The 22284-nt window shown below is 40.0% G+C and overlaps 1 protein-coding gene across 7 annotated transcripts in view; it reads right to left on the bottom strand.

Annotated features, from left to right (window-relative positions):
• CASP8 (caspase 8) overlaps positions 1 to 20531 on the bottom strand; it is a 42656-nt gene extending 22125 nt beyond the window's left edge. For 3 of the 7 annotated variants that reach the window (XM_045847658.1, XM_045847662.1, XM_045847659.1), the window contains exon 1: positions 5275 to 5443. The gene's annotated coding sequence lies outside the window, so the exon portion shown is untranslated. Of the gene's footprint in view, positions 1 to 3122; positions 3200 to 5274; positions 5444 to 5593; positions 5690 to 20417 lie in introns of those variants that run through there. The other 4 variants (XM_045847665.1, XM_045847664.1, XM_045847661.1 and 1 more) reach the window with 4 other exon arrangements.
• Positions 20532 to 22284: the final 1753 nt, after the last annotated feature.

The following is a 22284-nucleotide window of genomic DNA, read 5'->3' as shown; positions in this document are numbered from 1 at the left end:
GAGGTGGGTGACTTGGCCGTATCTATCAAAACATAAAGTGTGCATATCCTTCGACCCCACAAGGTAGCTTCCAGGTGTTTTCCCCTACTTTAGCTTAAACATCAGCGTACCAAAACATACGTGGAATGTTATTCATGGCAACATTGAGTAAAATAACAAAGGAGCAGAAACAACTGTTTAATCAATATCAGAAACATTAAATAAGCTTTAACCATCTGGTGGTGCTCTATTCAACTACTAAAAAGAATGGAAAGAACAACACAGTTGTATATGTGTGATCTACATAATGTAGTATTGAGTGGTGCATAGGTTTGTATAGTCACAGATCTTTGAACAAAACACACAGGAAGCCACTCAGTAGTTGCACAGAGAAGAGGAAATGGAGGCCTGGGAGTGAGTGTGGGAAGGCCTAGGAGTAAACAGGAAACTGAAACACGTTTCCCCATTTAAAATTTTTACCATGCACATTATAAATGAACATATATCTAAATTAAAATCTCCACTTAAAAACACACTTTCACTCATATACTTGAATGGGTCTAAACCAGGTCCAGCCCTGTTTGGTGCCATTAGGTTCAGTGTCTTTAAAATTTTAAATCAGTTCTAATCACTGTTTAAACTTTATTTTACAGCCCTGGCTGGTGTGGCTCAGTGGATTGAGCACCGGCCTATGAACCAAAAGGTCGCCAGTTGGATTCCCAGTCAGGGCACATGCATCACAGGCCAGGTCCCCAACAAGTGGGGCATGAGAGGCAATCACAGATTGATGCTTCTCTCTCTCTTTTTCTTTCTCCCTGACCCTCTCTAAAATAAATAAATAAATAAAATCTTAAAAAAAAAAAGCGAGAGTCACACGAGCCACTGGGAGCATCCAATAGAGAAAGTTTACAGAACAAGATGTGTAAACCTCATTTTCAGAATAAAATCAACCAAATAGTCTAATGCAAGCAGCATTTTCTTGTTTTCCTCCACAGTTATTTTTTCTGATGATAACAACCCTTACTGTTTTCAGTTTAGAAAATACAGAAAAGATTAAAATTAAAATTAAAATTACCTAGAATTTCATCATCCAACGATAAGCACCTAATATTTTACTGTCTTCCCTACCAAATATTTTGTGTGTATAAATATATATATGCATGTATATTCTCCCTTAAAATTGAACATACCATATTTCTGAGATACAAGTGTATTTTTCTACTAGTAATATTTCACATACATCTTGATGTCTTAATTTTTCTTCTACAGTATGGATTTCAAAATCTGTAAAGCATCTACTTGTATGAATGAACCATAATTTATGTAATCAGTCTCTGGTTATATTTAGGATGATCTTAACATGCAAATCTCCTTGTACACTCTGATTATTTTCTTAGAGTAATTGCCTAGCAGTAGTATTACAGAGTCAAAATGAATAAACATTTTTAAAGTTTTGTTCAATAGTGTGTACATATACATATATAAAAATATTCATTTGAACATTTTATATATAATGCATTAAAGGTGGAGGAGAGGATGGGAATGGAAACACTTCCAGGAAGTTTTATTTTGCTTTTGATTATCTATGAACAGCATTGGTAAACAATGAATTTACACAAAGATATTTGCATTACATAATATATAAGTACATTAAATATTCTATAACATATAATTATATTAAATAGTTTATAATGTATTTATGCCCAAAAGAATGTAACTATAAATAAATGTCCATGTTGAAATACATGTTTATAAAATATAATCCATATGAATATAAAAATATTTTTTCTTGTTTCATTTTACTACAAGTCTCTGATAAAATTGCAATTATCATCCTCACTTTACTATTGTGAAAAATCAGTCTAAAAATAAGTCAGTAAGAAATGAGTCAGACTCAGATTTGAGTATTTCACTCGAGGTTTCAATGACAGACTCTGCAAAGATTATGATTTTATTCTAATTGCAGTTGAAAGCCAGTGAAGGAAAATATATAATCATAATATTTTTAAAGATTAAAATTATTTTAAAACATTAAAAGACCAAAACCTACCCTGAAACACAAAAACAGAAATTCTTAACAAATCCACTATAGCAGAGAGAGGGTCAGAACTTTACAAACCAAGCTAGTATGTGCTGTAGCCTGAATGTAGACCCCAGCGTCTAAATTCCAGAGTCACGGCTCCACCACTGCCTCATATGCCATGATTTAATGACAAATAAATTTCACCTAGTCACAAACAATCCTTCTAGTGATCATCCTAGCAGCATCCTAGCTCTTCTAGGGATATGGATAACTGGGGAAAATAAACCCAAAACTTACATTAATCTTCTGAGACAAAAACCTGTATCTCATTCAAAGGTCAACAGTACTAAAGTGGCTCTTAGGCCCAACCCCTAATAATGTGCAATTCCCTCCCATCCAGGATGAGCACACCAAAGGCAGGACTCCCCCCGAAACTGCCAGATGTCCACTCTGCACACAAACACTGTTCACTCCAGGGCCCTGAGACCACCGCTTTCACACAGCCTAGTAAAAGTGTTCAAATATCAACAGAATGTATAACCAACCCTATCAATTTCAAACTGAACAAAATTCATAACTTCACCCATAAATGCTTAACCCCACAAGTATGGTCTCAAATTTTGTCAGTTTATGCTTGTCATTATATTATTCTCTGTACTGCTTTATACTGTCCTAATTTCTAAAAAAATAAATAACTGAATTATTAGGACTTGTGCATGTCACATGTGTGTTTGTGTGTGTGTTCATGTTAGTGTGTATATACATGTGGGTGGCTATGTATTGACGAAGGGTTAGCTGGAGCAGCAAAGTCAGTTGAGATTTAAATTTTGGTTTCTATTCCTCGACAAGTTTCACCAGCATAAGGATGAGACCTCTCTATAGAGCGCTGTACTTGGAGCATTCCAGAAAAAAAACCAGGAAGGCATCACCCTAAGCTAGAGCGGCCTTCAGATCTAGAATCTGTGGGTCTAGCGGCTCTAGAGGGATTGTTAATGGTTTTCCCACCTACGCTCAAATACAAGACTCACTTCCATGGGTCCAGGACACCAGATCCCAACCTCAGCAGCCTAGAAAACTCTAGAATCAAAGGTCTTTCTCCCAAAAGGCCCAAATGACTTACCGAAGGCAAATACTGGGACCCTCACAGCTGGCTGGCTTTGGCCCGTGCAGCTAAGGGAAGTGTACAAACTGAATGAAGGATTAAGAGCACTTACTTCCTGTTTTAAACCAAGTTGCTCCTCCCACAGCTTCTAGAAACATAAAACATGTTTGGCTCTGGCCATGTGACTATGGGTGAATCATTTTATTTAAGGGGCCTCATTACCATATCCCCAAACTGGAAAGTTGGATTGAATACTAACTAAAAATGCTTTTTTTTTCATATTTCAGGAATTTACAGATTTTTCTGGTTTTATTATTAATGTTTTCATTCAATAAATATTAATTGAGCAATTCTGAGAGATATTGAGATCTGGAAATGATGGGGTCCCTCACCACAGCTCACAGAGGGTCTGCTAACTCTCACCACTAACCCTCATGGTTTTCCCATTGACACTCAAATACAATGACCAGTTCCACGGGCCCCAAAGCCACCAGATCTCACCCTCAGTGATCTAGAAAACCCTAGAATCAACCAGCCAGCCTTACCAAAGAGGCAAATCCTGGGGCCTTTGTTATGGTCTGAGCCGGGAGGTACAGCAGTGAACAAAACACACATTAGCCCTGCCCTTTTGCTGTGAATCGGTTGAAGTGTTTTCTGGTGTTAAAAGTAGAAACAACATCAACAAAAAGATCAAACACCTCTCTTCTTTGTAACTGCCTTTTTTCTTTGCCTAGATGGAATGAGCTTTCGGGGACATAGACCCATCTTCTAGCTAATAGGATAAAGTGAGGTGCCTGGAAGTGCCTCTTCCCCTGTACAGGGCTAGGTAAAGGTGCCACGGTTACATCGAGGTCCTTTGCTGCCACTTGATTCTGCTCACCAAGTCTGAATGAAAACACAGCAACAGAATGAAATTCTGTTAGTGGCTAAGTCCCAGCCAGGAGGTGTCCCTAACTCTTTCTTGATGCCATTGGAGCCTCCATCCCAGCATTTGTCTCACCATTTTGTAACTAGTTCTTGTCCTAGGCTTTGAGCTTCACAGGGCAGAGTCTGCATTTTCATGTTCGTGTTCCCAGGACCTCTCATGGGACTAATAATATCTAGAACATGTTTCCTGCAAATCGACAAGAAAAAGAAACCCTGTAGACAGACGATGGATATGGAGTTCCCTGATGGGGTTACTCAAATAGCCCAAGTGTATGTGGTGATGCTCCAGCTTGTCAGGAACGTGGGAAATGCAAAATAAAGCAATGAGATCCCCACTTCAGACCTATCATGTTGGGAAAGGTTTGCAGGTTGGATCAGGCCAAGGACTGGAGGGCACGTCCTCACGTAAGACTAGAGAGACTGCCCACCATGCAAATACTATGCAGCGGTTAGAAAGTAGTGCCTGGCAAAATACACAGAAAGCGAATATACAAAGTGCTTACTTTAAAGAAAAGGAATGAGGAACTAATACAAGTACTATGTTTGTAACAATAATTGGTAACACTTTTGGGTACGGAGCCAGTCGCCGTTGAAAGCGGTTAAATGCACAGCTCACATCCTCACAATCTCCTCACGATGCGGCATGAACCTCGTTTAATGAAGTGGAAACAAGCACAGAGAAAGTACTTACTTGCTCCAAGTCATATAGTTAAAAAACAGTGTATACACACAAAGCAATGATACATTTTGCAAAGATACAGATCAATTCAGGGATATGTATCAAAAGATTCAAAGAGTTGTTTTGGGGGAGCTATCAAAAGGAGTAGGAAGTGGGGATCAGGAAAGTTCCTGGAACAGGGCAGGGGGAGGAGGGGACTGTGGGCCTTAGAGCCTGAGGACCACGGGCACTGGGATGTGAGAAAAGAAAGTTTCACTCAGCCCTCTGTCCCAGGACTGAATGGAAAAGAAAAGAGAAAAATATAAAGCCTTGGGCAATCTCCACACTGATCTGGCAGGAGAGAGACACTGTCTACACTTGTGGCCGCTGAGGAGATTCTTAGGAGACTGAGACAGACATGTAGCAGAGGAACTGGAGATTTCCAGAGTTAAGAAGTAGCAAGGCCGGTGGCTGTGGTTCCAAGAGAAACCCCACTCGAAGATCCTGGCAGAACCCACAGGTGTCCTCGCTCAGCAAGTCCCAGCAACGTGGCATCCAGAAGCTGCTTCTGCACCAGGCACTCACCTGCTCCACCCTGTCCCAGCAACATCACAGTCACCAAGTCCCCGATGCCAAGATGCCCCCGAACTGCCTAATTCCACATGCTCAAATTCCTAAGACTTGTCCACACAACCAGAGAAAAATCCCTTAAGACAAAGCAGGAAGAAAGGGGAGAGAATGGAATTGCTCCAAGAAGTTTTCTTTCACTTTCAATCCTTCTACCAGGCTCTTCTGTCTCTTCCAAAACTCACTTCCTGTTTCTCTGTTCTGCACATTCTTAATTTACCAGCAAATTCAGCAGGGCTTGAAAAAAATCACAAGAGAAAACTGTGAAAGCATTTACCTGCTGCAGAGGACCAGAATCTGGTGTTCAGTGAGAGAGAAGGAAAATTCCTCAACATTAAGAGCTAGATGATAAACTTTATTTCTCAGACAGAACAGAGGTGACTCACAAGAAATGTTTCTTATTTAAAGGAACAGATGCCCAATTTCCAACCATTCAGAAGAGGGTGATGACAACCAGAAAGCTGGACATGCTTTATTGGAAAGCAATTATGCGGACTACATTTAGCATTAATAACCCCTGTAACTCTTAAAGACAGCCTTCAGAGTGCCTGAGGCAAGTAAAATGCCATTTCCCCTTGAAAGGGGTCTGGGGAGAGGAATTGTCCCTCCCTGTAGTAGCTCAGATCTGCTCTGAAGCCCTGGGTCAGCTCCTCAGATCAGATGGCAGGGGCTCTTCTTGGGTCAAAACAGGCCTCTAGCAGAAATGTGGGAAGATTCTGCACAAAAAGGCAAGGGTGGGTCTGGCCTAGCCCTAAGTAGGGATAACAACACTGCTCGCAACCCTGGCCACGCTCTTAGGTTAGTAGTCACCAGTGCCCGTCCAGCACCCCGGGAGGTGCTAATGTGGAGGCGGTCTGTGACCCAGGACCCTGAGCTCCAGGCCTTCCCCAGCTTTCCTTCGTTCTTTATCTGCTCCTCATGCTCTGCCTGTTTCCTGTTTGAATTTTTGAAAACATTTCTCTCCTTTTTGTTCACATCTTCTATATTTCATAAACAAAACACTGGCAATAGTGCAAAACCCAGATGTTGTGTCCTTTGCATAAAGTACCTCTAATTCTCACAGCAATGCAGGGTTTTGTTATCCCAGGTTGTGGATGAGGAAACTGAGGCTCAAACAAAGATTCAACTCAGTCCTGTTGGACCAAACACAGGATTTTCCCACAATAACATACTAGCCTCCCTTCCCCCAACAATTAGGATTTGAAATCAGTAATGTGGCTGGAAAAACAATGAATTTAAACTAATTGCACAAAGGTCAGAAGGTCTTCGGATTCTCAGTCACCTAAGAAAAAGGAGTTGGCCTGATGGTAACAACTAACATTTATCAAATATTGTATGTGTCAGAGTCACCTCAACTAGCTCATTTCACCTCAGAAGTGGATGCTGTTTTTGTTCCCATCTTGTGGATAAGAAAACTGAGGCCTTGGAAGGGCTGAAAGACTTGGCCAATGAGCTAGTCAGTGACAGAATGAGGTCTGTTTGTTGGTGAGACCCTGAATGGTTAATCGCTGTCTAAATGTTAACACTTAGCCATGGTTCTCAACTTGACTGCAGAGATTCTCAACTAACTGGAGAGGTTTCAAAAATACCAGTCTTCAGGCCCCAGCTGCGAAAGTCCTACCTGAGCACAATTATGGGAGGTGAAACAAATTAAGCACTTAGAGTAGTGCCCGGGCTTTCCACTATCCTCAGTAAACATTCACCACCATTGTTACTTAATTCACATCTCTAAGGTGGCTATTTTAATCATTAGACATAGTGTACAGATGAGGAAATTAAGTTCAGTGTCAATCAGCTGACACATGGCAAGGCCTGCGAATAAACCCAAGATCGTCCCACTCAAGAATTTATGCTCATCCTCTAGTTCACACCTGGGCCCAGCCTGGCAGAAAAGGATGTGCCACTGGAGGTGTGAAAGTTAATAAACAGAAAACTCAGTTAAAATAGAGTCAGGAGGATAGAAGAGAGAACTCTAAGGGGCGTGCCATTGTCCTCACAACAGGAAGAGGAGTACCTTGCATCTCAAACAGGAAGTGGTACTACATTACTACCTCTGCAGGAGGAAGAAGAGATTCCTCCTTGCCCAGTAACAGCTCAGCCAATGGGAGACTACCATAGCTCAGCCAATGCACAGTCATTATACTTTGAATATTTAGTTTGTTTTGACAGACTTCTTTACACCAGCACCTCCCAACTCCATAACGCAAAAAGGAGTGTGCCTCTCCTTTGTTCTCTGGACTCGCATGCAATAGGCTATTAGACCACATGTCCTGAATTTCAGTTCTTTGCTGTTCCTGAATGAAACCATTTCACTGGAGAAATATCTAGTTATCTATTTATTAAAGGTCAACAGAGGCATCCAGGGGCCCATGCTGTGGATAAGTGAGGAAAAAGGGGGGTGTCTTGGGGCTTCATCTTCTGTCATTCGTAAGGTATTGATCCTAGGCTCCCCTGTCTTATTAACTCTTTTAAAAAAGGAAGATGAATAATTAACTAGTGAGTCATGAACCTGAAGTTAAATTCCTATTGTGATTCGCAAGGATCATTATTAAGTCTCTTGCTCTAAACGGTTTCTTGCCTCAATCTTGAGTTATATGTCTGTGTCTGTTTTTTATTGAAATGAATGGCCTTTCATCCTAGGGTAGCTAGAAAACCTGGAGGTGTTGCAGTAGCAGCAGGATTGGGGGGAGGTGGTGCCCACCTAGTACAGGGCAAGAACAGACTCGTTTGACTGAATCTCCAAGCACTTTCCAAACCCTGAATCTCAGCTCCCACCTGAAGGCCTGCTCTGGAGATTCAGATCTACCAATCTGCTGAAAGCAGGTTTGGATCTGTAAGCCTCCCTAAGACAGCCGAGCAGGACTAAACCTTCTCTCAACTCGCTGCAGCACACCCTTCCCATTCATCTGAATTTGATCCACAGGACCATAGTCAAGGATAAATGCTGACAATGAAACAGAAATCTTTTGAACGTGCATGTTTTTTGTTGCTTCTGCATTAATTTGCACATAACTGACCATTAGCCCTGTCCCCACCCTTCTTTGACTGTAGCAGCTGGGCTTGGTTCTGGGCCTTAGACACCCTCCAGGAAGTAGTGACAAAAGGAAAAAAGATTGCATTCCAATCAATCTATTTCACCTCCTCCTGGGCCTTGCTTGAAGAGACTCAACTAGTTGTTTAAAAGTTTTTAACCACTGGGATTTGAAATTTTTTTAATTTTTGTTTTGGTATTGAGATGATTAGGCAGTCACCAACTTCAACATATATGTTCTGCAACTTGCTGGTGGCCAGTACCTGCCCCCTCTACTTACCAGAAACTACTGCAGACAAGACCTATACCACTGATCTAGAAAGGAGGAAACTGAAATAATTGTTGGGTTGCAATACCAATATTCCTGTCACCAATCTAGCTTTTTCAATATTTTCTTGAAGGTCTGAACATAGACAAGGTGAGAGTCTTGTCTATGTTCTTCATGTTCTTACTTCACTGTTTGTCCCTACCCAAGAAACAGAGTACCTCAAACCCTAAGCACAAGTGTAAAGAGTCATTTAAAAAATTTTTATAACAGTAAAATATACGTAACATAAATTTTACCATTCTAACCACTTTTAAGTGTACAAGTCAGTGGCATTAAGTACATTCACACTGTTGTGCAACGGTCACCGCCATCCAAGAGCACTTTTAATGATATAATGAGAACACTTTCATTAAGCAGGGTAGATTTTTAAGCATCTTTATTGAGATATAATTCATATATCATACAATTCAGTGGGTTTTCACATTTTCACAGAGTTGCGCAATCACATGCAGAACATTTGCATTATCTCCCAAAGAAACCCAGTACCCCTTGGCAGTCACTCTGACTTTCCTCACAGGCTCCCAACCCTAAGCTATTTTCTACCACTAATCTACTTTCTTTTTTAAATTTATTGATTTTTAGAGAGAGGAAGGGGGAGAGACAGAAAGAGAAACATCAGTTTGTTGTTCCACTTATTTATGCCTTCATTGGTTGCTTCTTGTCTGTGTCCTGACCAGGGGGTCAAACTCAAAACCTTGTCATAGCAAGACAACACTCCAACCAAATGAACTACCTGGCCAGGGCAAACACAATACAGTTTTAAAACATTTTCCCTACTGTGTCATTTGGCCGTCATTGGTAACTACATTTTTTAGTATAAGACAGGCAGGGCAGGTGTTATGAAGACATTTAGGAAACCAAAGCTCAGAAAAGTGAAGTGTCTTAGCTGAAAGAAAGGATAGTCTTTTCATGAAATTGAAACTGGTATAACTGGACATCCATCTGTAAAACAAACAAACAAAATCCTCAAAACAAACGAAAAAACAAAGAACCTAGACCCTGACCTTACACCTTTCACAAAATTTAATACAAAAAGGATCTCAGATATAAATGTGAAACACAGACTTCTAAAACTTCTAGAAGGTATCACAGGAGAAAACCCAGGTGACCTTGGATTTGGTGATGAGTACTTATGTATAACATTGAAAATACAATCCATGAAACAACATAATTGAGAAATCAGATTTTATTAAAGTTAAAACATCTGTTATTCAAAGGAGAATGAAGAGACAAGCCACAGAGTAGGAGAAAATATTGACACATCTGATAAAAAACTATTATCCAAAATATACAAAGAATTCTTAAAACTCAACAGTTAGAAAACAAACAACCCAATTATGAAGTGGGCAAAACAGCTGAATAAACACCTCACCAAAACAGATACACAAACGGCCAAAAAAAAAAAAAAAGGAAAAGATGTTCAACATAGTATGATTTAGGGAATTGCAAATTAAAATGACAATGGAACATTGTCATACACTTTCTACAGTCAAATAAAATTCAAAACATTGACAACACCAGATGCTGGTGAGAATTAGGAGCAATGAGAACTCTCATTCATTGTTGGTGGGAATGAAAACTGGTACTGCCACTCTGGAAGACAGTTAGATAATTTCTCACAGAACTAAACATATTCTTGCCATACAATCCAGCAATAATGCTCCTAGATATTTGCCCAAATGAATTGAAAACTTATGTCCACACACAAAACCTGCACATGAATGTTTATAGTAGCTTTATGCATAATCCATAATTGGCAAAACTTGCAAGCAACCAAGACATCTTCCAATAGGTGACAAACTATGGTGCATGCATACCATGGAATATTATTCAGTACTGAAAAGAAATGAGCTATCAAGCCATGAAAAGATATGGAGGAGCCTTAAGTGTATATTACTGAGTGAAAGAAGCAAGTATGAAAAGGTTATATGTTATATGATTCCAACTATATGACATTCAGGAAAAGGCAAAACTACAGAGATAGTAAAAAAAAATGGTTGCCAGAGGTTAGGAACCAGGGAATTTTTTTAATATATTTTATTAATTATGCTATTACAGTTGTCCCATTTTCCCCCCTTCACTCCCCTCCACCCTGTACACCCTCTCCTACCCATATCCCCCCCTTTAGTCATGTCCATGTGTCATACTTGTAAGTTCTTTAGCTTCTACATTTCTCATACTATTCTTACCCTCCCCCTATCTATTTTCAACCTACCATCTATGCTACTTACTCTCTGTACCTTTTCCCCCTCTCTCCTCCTCCCACTCCCTTGTTGCTAACCCTCCATGTGATCTCCATTTCTGTGGTTCTGTTCCTGTTCTAGTTGTTTACTTAGTTTCTTTTGGTTTTGTTTTAGGTGTGTTTGTTAATAATTGTGAGTTTGCTGTCCTTCTACTATACATGTTTTTTCTTTATCTTCTTTTCTTAGATAAGTCCCTTTAACATTTCATAAAATAAGGGCTTGGTGATGATGAACTCCTTTAAGTTGACCTTATCTGAGAAGCACTTTATCTGCCCTTCCATTCTAAATGAGAGCTTTGCTGGATAGAGCAATCTGGGATGTAAGTCCTTGTCTTTCATGACTTGGAATACTTCTTTCCAGCCCCTTCTTGCCTGTAAGGTCTCTTTTGAGAAATCAGCTGGCAGTCTGATGGGAACTCCTTTGTAGGTGACTGTCCCCTTATCTCTTGCAGCTTCTAGGATTCTCTCCTTCATTTCTACCTTGGCTAATGTAATTATGATGTGCCTTGGTGTGTTTCTTCTTGGGTCCAACTTCTTTGGGGCTCTCTGAGCTTCCTGGATTTCCTGGAAGTCTATTTCCTTTGCCAGAATGGGGAAGTTCTCCTTTATTATTTGTTCAAATACATGCTCAATCTGTTGCTTTTCATCTTCCCCTTCTGGTACCCCTATAATTCGGATGTTGGAACATTTAAAGATGTCCTGGAGGTTCCTAAGCTTCTCCTCATTTTTTTGAATTCTTATTTCTTCCTTCTTTCCTGCTTGGTTGTTTTTTTTTCTTCCTTCTGGTCCACTCTATTGTTTTGAGTCCCAGTTTCCTTCCCTTCACTATTGGTTCTCCATGCATCTTCCTTCATCTCTTTTATGGTAACCTACATTTTTTTTATGTAATTTGCACCCAAAATCAACCAGTTCTGTGAGCTTCCTGATCACCAGTGTTTTGAACTGTGCATCTGATAGATTGGCTATTTCTTGGTCGCTCAAAAGGATGAGTCCTGGGGGACTGATCTGTTCTTCTGTTGGAGACATATCTCTCTCTCGATCTCTCCCTTTTTTTTTTTCCGGTCTGGTCACTCTCCTTACAGTGAGGGGCGGAGCCTTAGGTGTTCACCGGGGCTGGGCACCCCAGTCGCTAGATTGTGACATTGTATGTGGGGGCGGGAGCAGGAGGGAACAATGGCGGTAGCTCTGTTATCCTAGGATCTCAGTCCCTTCCCTGGGATCCTGGGCTTCGCGCTCTGCCCTGGTCCACAATCGCAGCCTCACTGGGTCCACCAGTTGCCGCTTGATACTCAGGGTCCACCCGCTGTGCACCCCGGATGGCTTACTCGCTCCTGGTTGCTTTAGGCACCCAGCTCTCCCCATACTCCGCGCACTGCAACCCGCGTGCTCGTCTCCACCCCTCTTAGCGGTCTGGATGAACGGGTCTACTTCAACTTCTTGGCTGTCTGACTTCCATTCAGATAAATTCTCTGTCAGTTTTGGGTGTTATTCTGCCTCTAAATTGTTGTTCTAATCTTGGTTGTGCGTGGAGGTACGGTGTGTCCACCTATGCCTCCATCTTGCCAGAAGTCGGAACCAGGGAATTTTTAAGGGGCAGTGAAAATACTCTGCATGACACTGTAATGGTAAATATATGATATTTTGCATTTGGCAAAAGCAAGAGAGCTGTAGAATGCAAAGAGTGAACTCTAATGTAAACTATATACTTTAGTTAATGATAACAATGTGTCAGTGTTGGTTCATCCATTTGAACAAATGTACCACACTAGTGCAAGATGCTAATAATAAAGTTTGAGGAGAGCAGTATACAGGAACTCTACTTTCTGCTCAATTTTTCTGTAAACCTAAAACTATTGCTTTAAAAAATTCTCACGCATATAATATCACTTTATAATGGATAAAAATGGCATTGCAGTGAAACAAAGAAACAGATGGTCTTTATAATAAATGACAGATTGTCTTCCGGCAAGATGGAGGCACAGGTGGACGCACCATACCTCCACACACAACCAAGATTAGAACAACAATTTAGAGGCAGAATAACACCCAGAACTGATAGAGAATTTATCTGAATGGAAGTCGGACAGCCAAGAAGTTGAAGTAGACCTGTTCATCCAGACTGGTAGGAGGGGCAGAGGGGAGCAGCCGGGCATGGGTCGAGGCTCGCGGACAACAGGGAGAACTGGACGCATAAGGCATCCGGGAGCGCGTAAGGCATCTAGGGCGCACAAGATCGCAGCAGGTGGACCCTGAGTACGCAAGCGGCAACTGGCGGACCCAGTGAGGTGGCGATTGTGGACCAGGGCAGAGCGTGCAACCCAGGATCCCAGAGAAGGGACTGAGGTCCCAGGAGAATGGAGCTACTGCCATTGTTTCCCCCCAGCACGCCCCCGTCCTCGTCCCTCGCCCCCATATATGTCACAATCTAGCGACTGGGGTGCCCAGCCCCGGTGAACACCTAAGGCTCCACCCCTCACTGTAAGGAGAGCGACCAGACTGGAAAAAAATAAAAGAGAGACAAGTCTCAAATAGGAGAACAGATCAATGCCCCAGGACTCATCATTTTAAGCGACCAAGAAATAGCCAATCTATCAGATGCACAGTTCAAAACACTGGTAATCAGGAAGCTCACAGAATTGGTTGATTTTGGGCGCAAATTACATAAAAAATGTAGGTTACCATAAAAGAGATGAAGGAAGATGCACGGAGAACCAATAGTGATGAGAACCAATAGGTTGCCCAGGGCCAGTCACAGGCAGCATTTCACATAGGTTTGCACCACAGTCTTTGCAGATCTACCTAATACATAGAAACAAACACAAAGAAACAGCCAAAATAGGGAAACAAAGAAAGAGGACCCAAATGAAAGAACAAGAGAATTCTCCAAAAGAAGAGCTAAATGAAATGGAAGCAAGCAATTTATGAGATACAGAGTTCAAGGTAATGATTTAAGGATGCTCAACAGCATGAAAAAGGACACAGAAACCATAAAAAAGTACCAGTTAGAAATAAAGAATGCAATAAATAATACACTGGAAGGAATAAACAGGTTATATGAAGCAGCGAAGTAAATCAATGGTTTGGAAGACAAGGTGGAAAAAACCCCTAATCAGAGCAGAAAAAAAAAGAATTAAAAAAACCAGGATGGTTTAAGGGACCTTTAGGACAACATGAAGTGTAACAGCATCTGCATGATAGGGATACCGGAAGGAGAAGCAAGAAAGCAAGGGATCAAGAGCCTATTTACAGAAATAATGACCAAAAACTTCCCAACGTGGTAAAGGAAAAAGACACACAAGTCCAGGAAGTACATGAGAGTCCCAAACAAGGTGGACCCAAGGAAGCCCACACCAAGACATATCATGATTAAAATGTCAAAGATTAAAGACAAGGAAAGAATCTTAAAGGCAGCAAGAGAGAGACAGTGACTTACAAGGAAGTTCCCATAAGGTTGTCATTTGATTTCCCACCAGAAACATTTTCAGGCCAGAAGAGATTGGCAAGAAATATTCAAAGTGATAGAAATCAAGGACCTACAACCAAGGCTACTTTACCCAATAAGGCCAGCATTTTAAATTGAAGGAGAAATAAAGAAGTTCCCAGACAAGAAAAAGCTAATGGAGTTTGTTACCACTAAAGCAGTATTACAACAAATGTTAAAGGGTTTGCTTGAAGAAAGAACAAGAGAAAGAAGAGGAAGAAGGAGGAGGAAGAGAAGGAGAAAAAGAGAAGAAAAGGAAAAAAGAAATAAGAGAAGAATGTAGTTTAAAAAATAAAATGGCAATAAATACTTGTCTATCAATAATCACTGTAAAAGTAAATAGCTTAATGTTCCAATCAAAAAGCATAGAGTATCTGAATGAATAAGAAAACAAGATCCATATATATGCTGGCTTCAAGAGACCCACCTCAGAATGAAAGATACACACAGACTTAAAGTAAAGGGAAGAAAAAAGATATTTCATGCAAATGGAAAGGGAAAAAAGCTGGGGTAGCAATACTTATATCTGACACAATAGACTCTAAAACCAAAGCTATACTAAGAGACAAAGAAGGACACTACGTAATGAAAAAGGGAACAATCTAACAAAAGAATATAACCCTAGTAAACACTTATGCAGCCAACATAGGAACACCTATTTATGTAAAGAAAGTCTTGATGAATATTAAGGGAGAGATTGATAATAATACAATCATAATAGGGGACTTTTAACACCCTAGAAACATTAATGAATAGATCTTCCAGACAGAAAATCAACAAAGAAACAGCAGTCTTAAGTGATATACTAGATCAAATGGATGTAATTGATATCTTCAGGGCATTTTACCCCAAAAACAGTAGAATATACATTCCCTTTAAGTGTATATGGGACATTTTCCAGAATAGACCACATGTTAGGACACAAAACAAGTCTCAATAAATTTAAGAAGATTGAAATCATATCAGGCATCTTCTCTGACCACATTGCTATGAAACTAGAAATCAATCACAAGAAGAACACTGAAAAACACACAAAGACAAGGAAGCTAAATAAGATGCTACTAAACAATAAATGGGTTAATGATGAGATCAAGGAAGAAATAAAAAGATATCACTTAAAAAATAAAAATGAGAACACAACTACCCAAAATTTGTGGGGCATAGTGAAAGAAGTACTAAGAGGGAAGTTCATAGCATTGCAGATCTATCTTAAGAAACAAGAAAAATTCAAATAAACAACCTAATTTTATACTTCAAGGAATTTGAAAAAGAACAACAAACAAAGCCCAAAGTGAGTAGAAGGAAGAAAATAGTAAATATCAGAGAAGAAATGAATGAAGAGTATAAAAAAAAGGGCAAAACAAAAGATCAATGAATCCAAGAGCTGGAAATTAAAGAAGTAGTAAAAAAACTCCCAACAATCAAACCTCTGGACTGAATGGATTTACAGGTGATTTTACCAAATATTCAAAGATCTAACACTTCTTTTTCTCAAACTATTCCAAAAAGTTCAAGAGGAGTGAAATCTCCCAAACTCATTTTACAAGGTCAGCATTGTCCTAATTAAAAAACCAGATGAAGACACCACTAAGAAAGAAATTTATAGCCCAATATCCCTGATGAACATAGATGCTAAAATCCTTAACAAAATATTAACAAACCAAATACAACAATATATTTAAAAGATCATACAACACAATCAAGTGGAATTTATTCTGGGGATGCAAGGTTGGTACAATACACGCAAATCAATAAACATGATAAGCACATAAACAAAATGAAGAATAAAACCACATGATCATATCAATAGATGCAGAAAAGGCATCGGATAAAGTCCAGCACCCATTTATGTTTAAAAACTCTCAGCACAGTGGGAAAGGAGGAAACATACCTCAAAGTAATAAAGACCATATATGACAAATCCACAGCCAACATCATACTCAATGGGCAAAAACTACAGCATTTCCTTTAAGATCAAGAACAAGATGGGGATGTCCACTTTCACCATTCTTACTTATTTCAACATAGTACTGGAAGTCCTAGCCATAGCAATCAGACAAGAAGAAGAAATAAAACATCCAAACTGGGAAGGAAGAAGTAAAACTGTCATTATTTGCAGATGACATCATATACTGTATATAGAGAACCTTAATCATTCCACCAAAAAACTACTAGAACTCATAAGTGAATTAGGTAAAGTAGCAGGATGCAAAATTAATACCCAGGGGTCAGCTGCATATGCCAATAATGAACTATTAGAAAGGGAAATTAAAAACACAATCCCATTTACAATTACTTCAAAAAGAATAAAATACCTTGGAATAAATTTAACCAAGGATAAAAGACATGTAGAAAATTATAAAACACTGAAGAAAGAAATCAAAGAAGACACAAATAAGTGGAACCATATACCATGTTCGTGGATAGCAAAAATTAACATCATTAAAATGTCCATATTACCCAAAGCAAGCTATAGATTCAAAGCAATTCCTACCAAGATACCAATGGCCTATTTCACAGAACTAGAAAAAATATTCCAAAAATTTATATGAAACCACAAAATACCCCACATAACAACAGTGATCTTGAGAAAGAGTAACAAAGTTGGAGGAATCACAATACCGAATATCAAACTATACTATAAGGTCATAGTGATCAAAACAACATGGTTCTGGCATAAAAACAGACATATAGCTCAATAGAACAGAATATAGAACCCAGAGATAAATGCATGACTTTATAGTCAATATTTGACAGAGGAGGAAAAAACATACAATGGGCTATAGATAGTTTATTCAATAAATAATGTTAGGAAAATTGAACAGATACATGAAAAAATATGAAACTAGACCACTTTCTTAAATCACAGACAAGAATAAACTCAAAAAGACTTAAATGTTAGATTTGAAACCACAAAAATCCTAGAAGAAAACATAGGCAGTCAAGTATTGGATATTTCTTGCAGAAACATTTTTTTCTGATGTATCTCTTTGGGCAAGGGAAACAAAGAAAACATAAACAAATGGGACTACATCAAACTAAAAAGCTTTTGCACAACAAAGAAAATCATCAATAAAATGCAAAGACAACCCACAGAATGGGAAAACATATTCACTTATACATCTGATAAGGGGTTAACTTAATATTCAAAAATTATTTAAAAACCTTTAAAACTAAGCACCAAAAAAACTCCCAAACATTCCAATTAAAAAATAGGCAAAAGATCTGAATAGACATTTTTCCAAAGGACATCCAGATGGCCAATATACGAATATACGATGGCCAATATGAAATGATGCTCAACATCACTAATCATCAAATAAATGCAAATTGAAACCACAATGAGATATTACCTCATGCTAGTCAGAATGGCCATCATCAATAAATCAACAAGCAACAAGTGTTGGTGAGAATATGGAGAAAAGGAAGCCCTCATGCCCTGTTGGTGGGGATGCAGTTTGGTGCAGCCACTGCAGAAAGCAATATGGAGTTACCCAGCAATTCCACTTCTGGGAATTTACCCAAAGAAACATGAAACACTAATTCAAAAGAATATGCACCCCTATGTCCATTGCCACATTATTTACAATAGCCAAGATTTGGAAGCAGCCCAAGTGTCCATCAGTAGATGAGTCAATAAAATAGCTATGGTAGATTTACACAATGGAATACTACTCAGCCATAAAAAAAGAAAAATTTTACCCTTTGTGATAGCATGAATGAACCTGGAGAATGTTATGCTAAGTGAAATAAGCCAGAGAAACACAAGTACCATATGATTTCACTCATATTTGGAATCTAATGACCAAACTGAACTAAGAAGCAAAAAAGAGAAAGACTCATAGATAATTGAGAGCGTTTGGCAGGGGTAATTAAGGGAATGGAGTGATTGAGCAAAAAAGAGAAAAAAGAGAAAGAACTCATGGAAAAGGACACCAGTGTAGTGACTGCAGGGTGGGGAGATAAATGGTAATAGAGATAGTACAATTAAAAATTAGTTAATTGGCCGTGGCTGGTATGGCTCAGTGGATTGAGCACTGGCCTGCAAACCAAAGGGTAGCTGGTTTGATTCTCAGTCAGGACACATGCCTTGGTTGTGGGCCAGGTCCCCAGTAGGGGGCACATGAGAGGCAACCACACAGTGATGTTTCTCTCCCTCTCCTTTGCCCTCCCTTCTCTCCTCTCTAAAAATAAATAAATTAATTTAAAATGTCATTACAATGTTTAGTAAACAAAGACTCTTAAATAGGATTCAAAAAGTGCTAACCATAAAAGAAAAGATGATCAGCTGTACTGCATTAGAATTAAGAGCTTCTTTTCAAAAGGTGATATCATTAAGAGAGTAAAAAGGCAGGCTAGAGCCCTGGCCAGTGTGACTCAATTGGTTGGAACATTGTTCTGTAACTGAAAAGTTGTGGGTTTGAGTCCTGGTCAGGGTACAAACCTAGGTCCCTGTGTGTACGATCCCGGGTCCATGTGCTTATGGAAGGAAACCAATAGATGTTTCTCTCTTGCATTGATATTTCTCTCTCTCTCTCTCTCTCATCTCTCCCTTCCTTTCTTGCTAAAAGCAATGAAAAAATATCCTCCAGTGAGGGTAAAAAAAAAATTTTTTTTAAACAAAACACAGAGAACAGGAGAAGAAATGTGATGACATGGAGCAATCTCCAAGAAGTGTGGTAAGTGATAAAATGACAACAAACTCTCAACTACCAACAATTGAATCTAAAAACTAAAAAAAAAGACAAACTAAGCAAAAAACCAGAACAGGTACAGAATCTTAGGTAAAGGGATCATACAGAGGGTTATCGGTTGGGAGGGTAAAGGAAGAGAATGAGGGGAAATGGAGCAGGGATCAAGTAGCATAATTAGTAGGGACAAAACAGTCAGGGGCTGTTAAGAATAGTATAGGAAATGTAGCAGCCAAAGAAATTATGCACATGACCCATGGACATGAACTAAGGGGGGAGATTGCTGGAAGGGGGAGTACCGGGCAGAGGGGAGCAAAGGGAAAAAATTGGGAGAACATAATCAATAAAATATACTTTAAAAAAAGATGTGTTGGTAAATGACAGTGGTGTTGGAGAACAACAAAGCTAGAATGTTAAATACATACATACATAAGGGACTGCCACTAGAAATCACAGAATGATGCCTCCTCTGCATTCCAGCTTCTTCAATATCATGGGTCAATGCCTCCAAAGTGAAAAACCTACAAATGACTTTCTGAGGGAAAATGTGCATCTTATTTTGAAGTGAGTATTAATTGAAACATGCAGTGTGAAAACCTAACCTGATAATGTCGCCACTTTAGAATGTGCAAGATGGCCACTTCCGTCAGCCATGTTCACACCAGATCTGAGTCATTTACTTAGCACACAGAGCTCCCCTAATACAACCCAGCATGCTTAATGCAGAAGGTAATGTTCCCCATGACTTTCTTGCCCTACATTTTCTATAATACTGTTCAGGATATAGTTTTTCAAATCTTCACCCAAGCACGTCACATGCTTATTGATTTTAAAGAGAGAGGAAGGGGGAGAGAGAGAGAGAGAGATACATTTATGTGAGAGAGAAACATCAATTAGCTGCCACTTGCATGCAACCCAACCAGAGATTGAACCCACAACATAGGCATGTGCCCCAATTGGGACTCAAACTTTCAGTTTACAGCACAACGATCCAACAAACTGAGCCACACCAGTCAGGCCTGGGTATTTTTAGCTCATTAATTATGTAAATGGTAGGAAAAAAGAGAGCATGAATTACCATGATTAAGTAAGTAGGGTGTTTGGAGCTCAGAAATTGAGACTGTTATTCATTAATACGTTGTGGTTGAGTGCTCTGAGAAATCTAGCCACCGCTGCAAAAAAGCAGAGCCGAAAGTTGCAAGGAACAAAACTAATAATTTATATATATTCAGTTAAAAGAAAAGTGTTATCTAGATGCCCCAGTGCCTCCAGCTTAAACAATTCCAGAAACAAATTGATTTCTCCTCAAAATTCTAGAAAAATCTTACCAGTGGGCAAATGCAGATACTTCTTCCTGGAAATGAAAGTCAAATGAAGAACACTCTTCTAGCGCAAAGGACTTCTGGAATTTCCAAAGCTGGACTAGACTCTGACGATCAGTGTGAGAGGGTGGGGCTCTGATCAGGAAATGAGACACTATTTTCTGTATCATGGCTGCATGCAGAGCTCAGCAGAGAGGACAGGCCCAGAAGTGAAGTACCCAGGCTTGTATCTGGGCTGGTCAACTTAGCTCTCTGTCAATTTCCACATTGCAAAGGGAAGAAGTTAGATTAGACAATCTCTAAGATCATTTCAGTTCAAATACTCAATTAGTGCAGGGTGATCTGCTCTTTTTTTCTCATTTAGGGTCTCAATTTTTCTTCCAGATTTCTAGTTAGTACGTTCATTCGTTCAAATATGTGTAGGGGTTCACCACCCTGGAGGATGAATGAAAGGTGTAATTCTTGCTCATGGTGTGGAACAGATTGCCCACCTACTGTTCATAGGGAGAGGCCCATGCACCTGACAGGATGTAAGCACCTTTGGACCTGTGAGCTTGGTGTGGGGAAGGGGGAGGTAAGAATCTAACCTCTCCCCTCTCTCTCCCACAGAGTAACCTGTGTGACTTGTTAATCATCAAATTCATTCAAATCCTGTCCCAGAAGGTGGCCCTGGCCCTGTATTTGACAGACTGCTGTATGTATTACCCACTACCCAACCCCATAGATAAATGTCTGATTGTGTTGCCGCTGAATATTCCAAAGCAACAATTCTCTAAACAAGGACCTTTCTGGTACTTCACCTACCCCAACCTTATTATTCTGGATCCAATGTGTTGCTGAAATTGGACTCTGACAATGCAAGAGCAAATGTCTTTCTAGGTGTCAACTTGCTCCTGTTGGAGATGAGGGCAACTGGAACATCTCAACAAAGGGGCATGGGGTCCACCTTCAGGGCTATTTTGATCATCAGTAGAGAAGGCTTTCTCCTCCCCTTTACTTGCCCCTGTCTCATGCCGACTTTTCTATTTCACTCAAGGACCCTGCCCACTGGGCCTGACTTTGGGCTGGTCAACTCCGATGGCAGCAATGATTCTTACACTCTCAGCCATATGTGTTTCCCTGTGGAGTGTTACCATTTTTAGTGAACACAGGCCTTCACCTGCCTTCCTTCTAGCAATGTAACACATGTATATGGGACATTAAGAAGAGACTTCCAAATACTCAGAACAATCTTCATCCATTGAGTGTATCTCACTGCACTGAGTAGGATGGGAACATCAAAACCAGGAGGACCCTGTTACTAAGGAGTATTGCCGGGTAGGGATCGGGGGTATTACAAAGTCCAGGGAATTATTTCCACTGTCAGAGTCCTTCAGTTAGAAAGGGCTGTGCACAACCTGTCCTGGGCTGTTGCTGAGATCATTCATGGCACTACTTCAGCTTTGGAGGCACAAGAGACAAGTTTCAGTTCCTGGGCCCAAGTAGTGCTGCCTGCACAGCCCTCGACTCCCTGCTGCCAGCCAAGGTAGAGTCTGTGCGATTGCAGACAATTTGTGTTGCACCAGGGTCAATGAGACTGGCAAAGTGAAGAGCCCACCACCAGGCTTAGGTAAAAAAGCTCCTGGATCTCTAAAGTACACCCAGGTAGACTATCAAACATCTTTTTCTGACCTGGCCATCGGTGGGGCTCATGGTTATCTTCAATCCGCCAGGCAAGTCTAACCATCCTACTGGGAGTGATATTGATTATGACCTCAAACTAATTACCTGGTTCTTGACACACTCTCTCAATGTCTGACCCATTCAGGTTGGTGATGGAGTAGCCTATGTTTCTCCCTTGAGCTCTGAAGAAATCAAAAGATGCTGTTGAGAG

Source organism: Phyllostomus hastatus, unplaced genomic scaffold (assembly GCF_019186645.2).
Source record: "Phyllostomus hastatus isolate PE091 unplaced genomic scaffold, TTU_PhHast_1.1 phas_contig_57, whole genome shotgun sequence".
NCBI classification, from domain to species: domain Eukaryota; kingdom Metazoa; phylum Chordata; class Mammalia; order Chiroptera; family Phyllostomidae; genus Phyllostomus; species Phyllostomus hastatus.
This window is presented reverse-complemented; position numbering and strand designations above follow the sequence as displayed.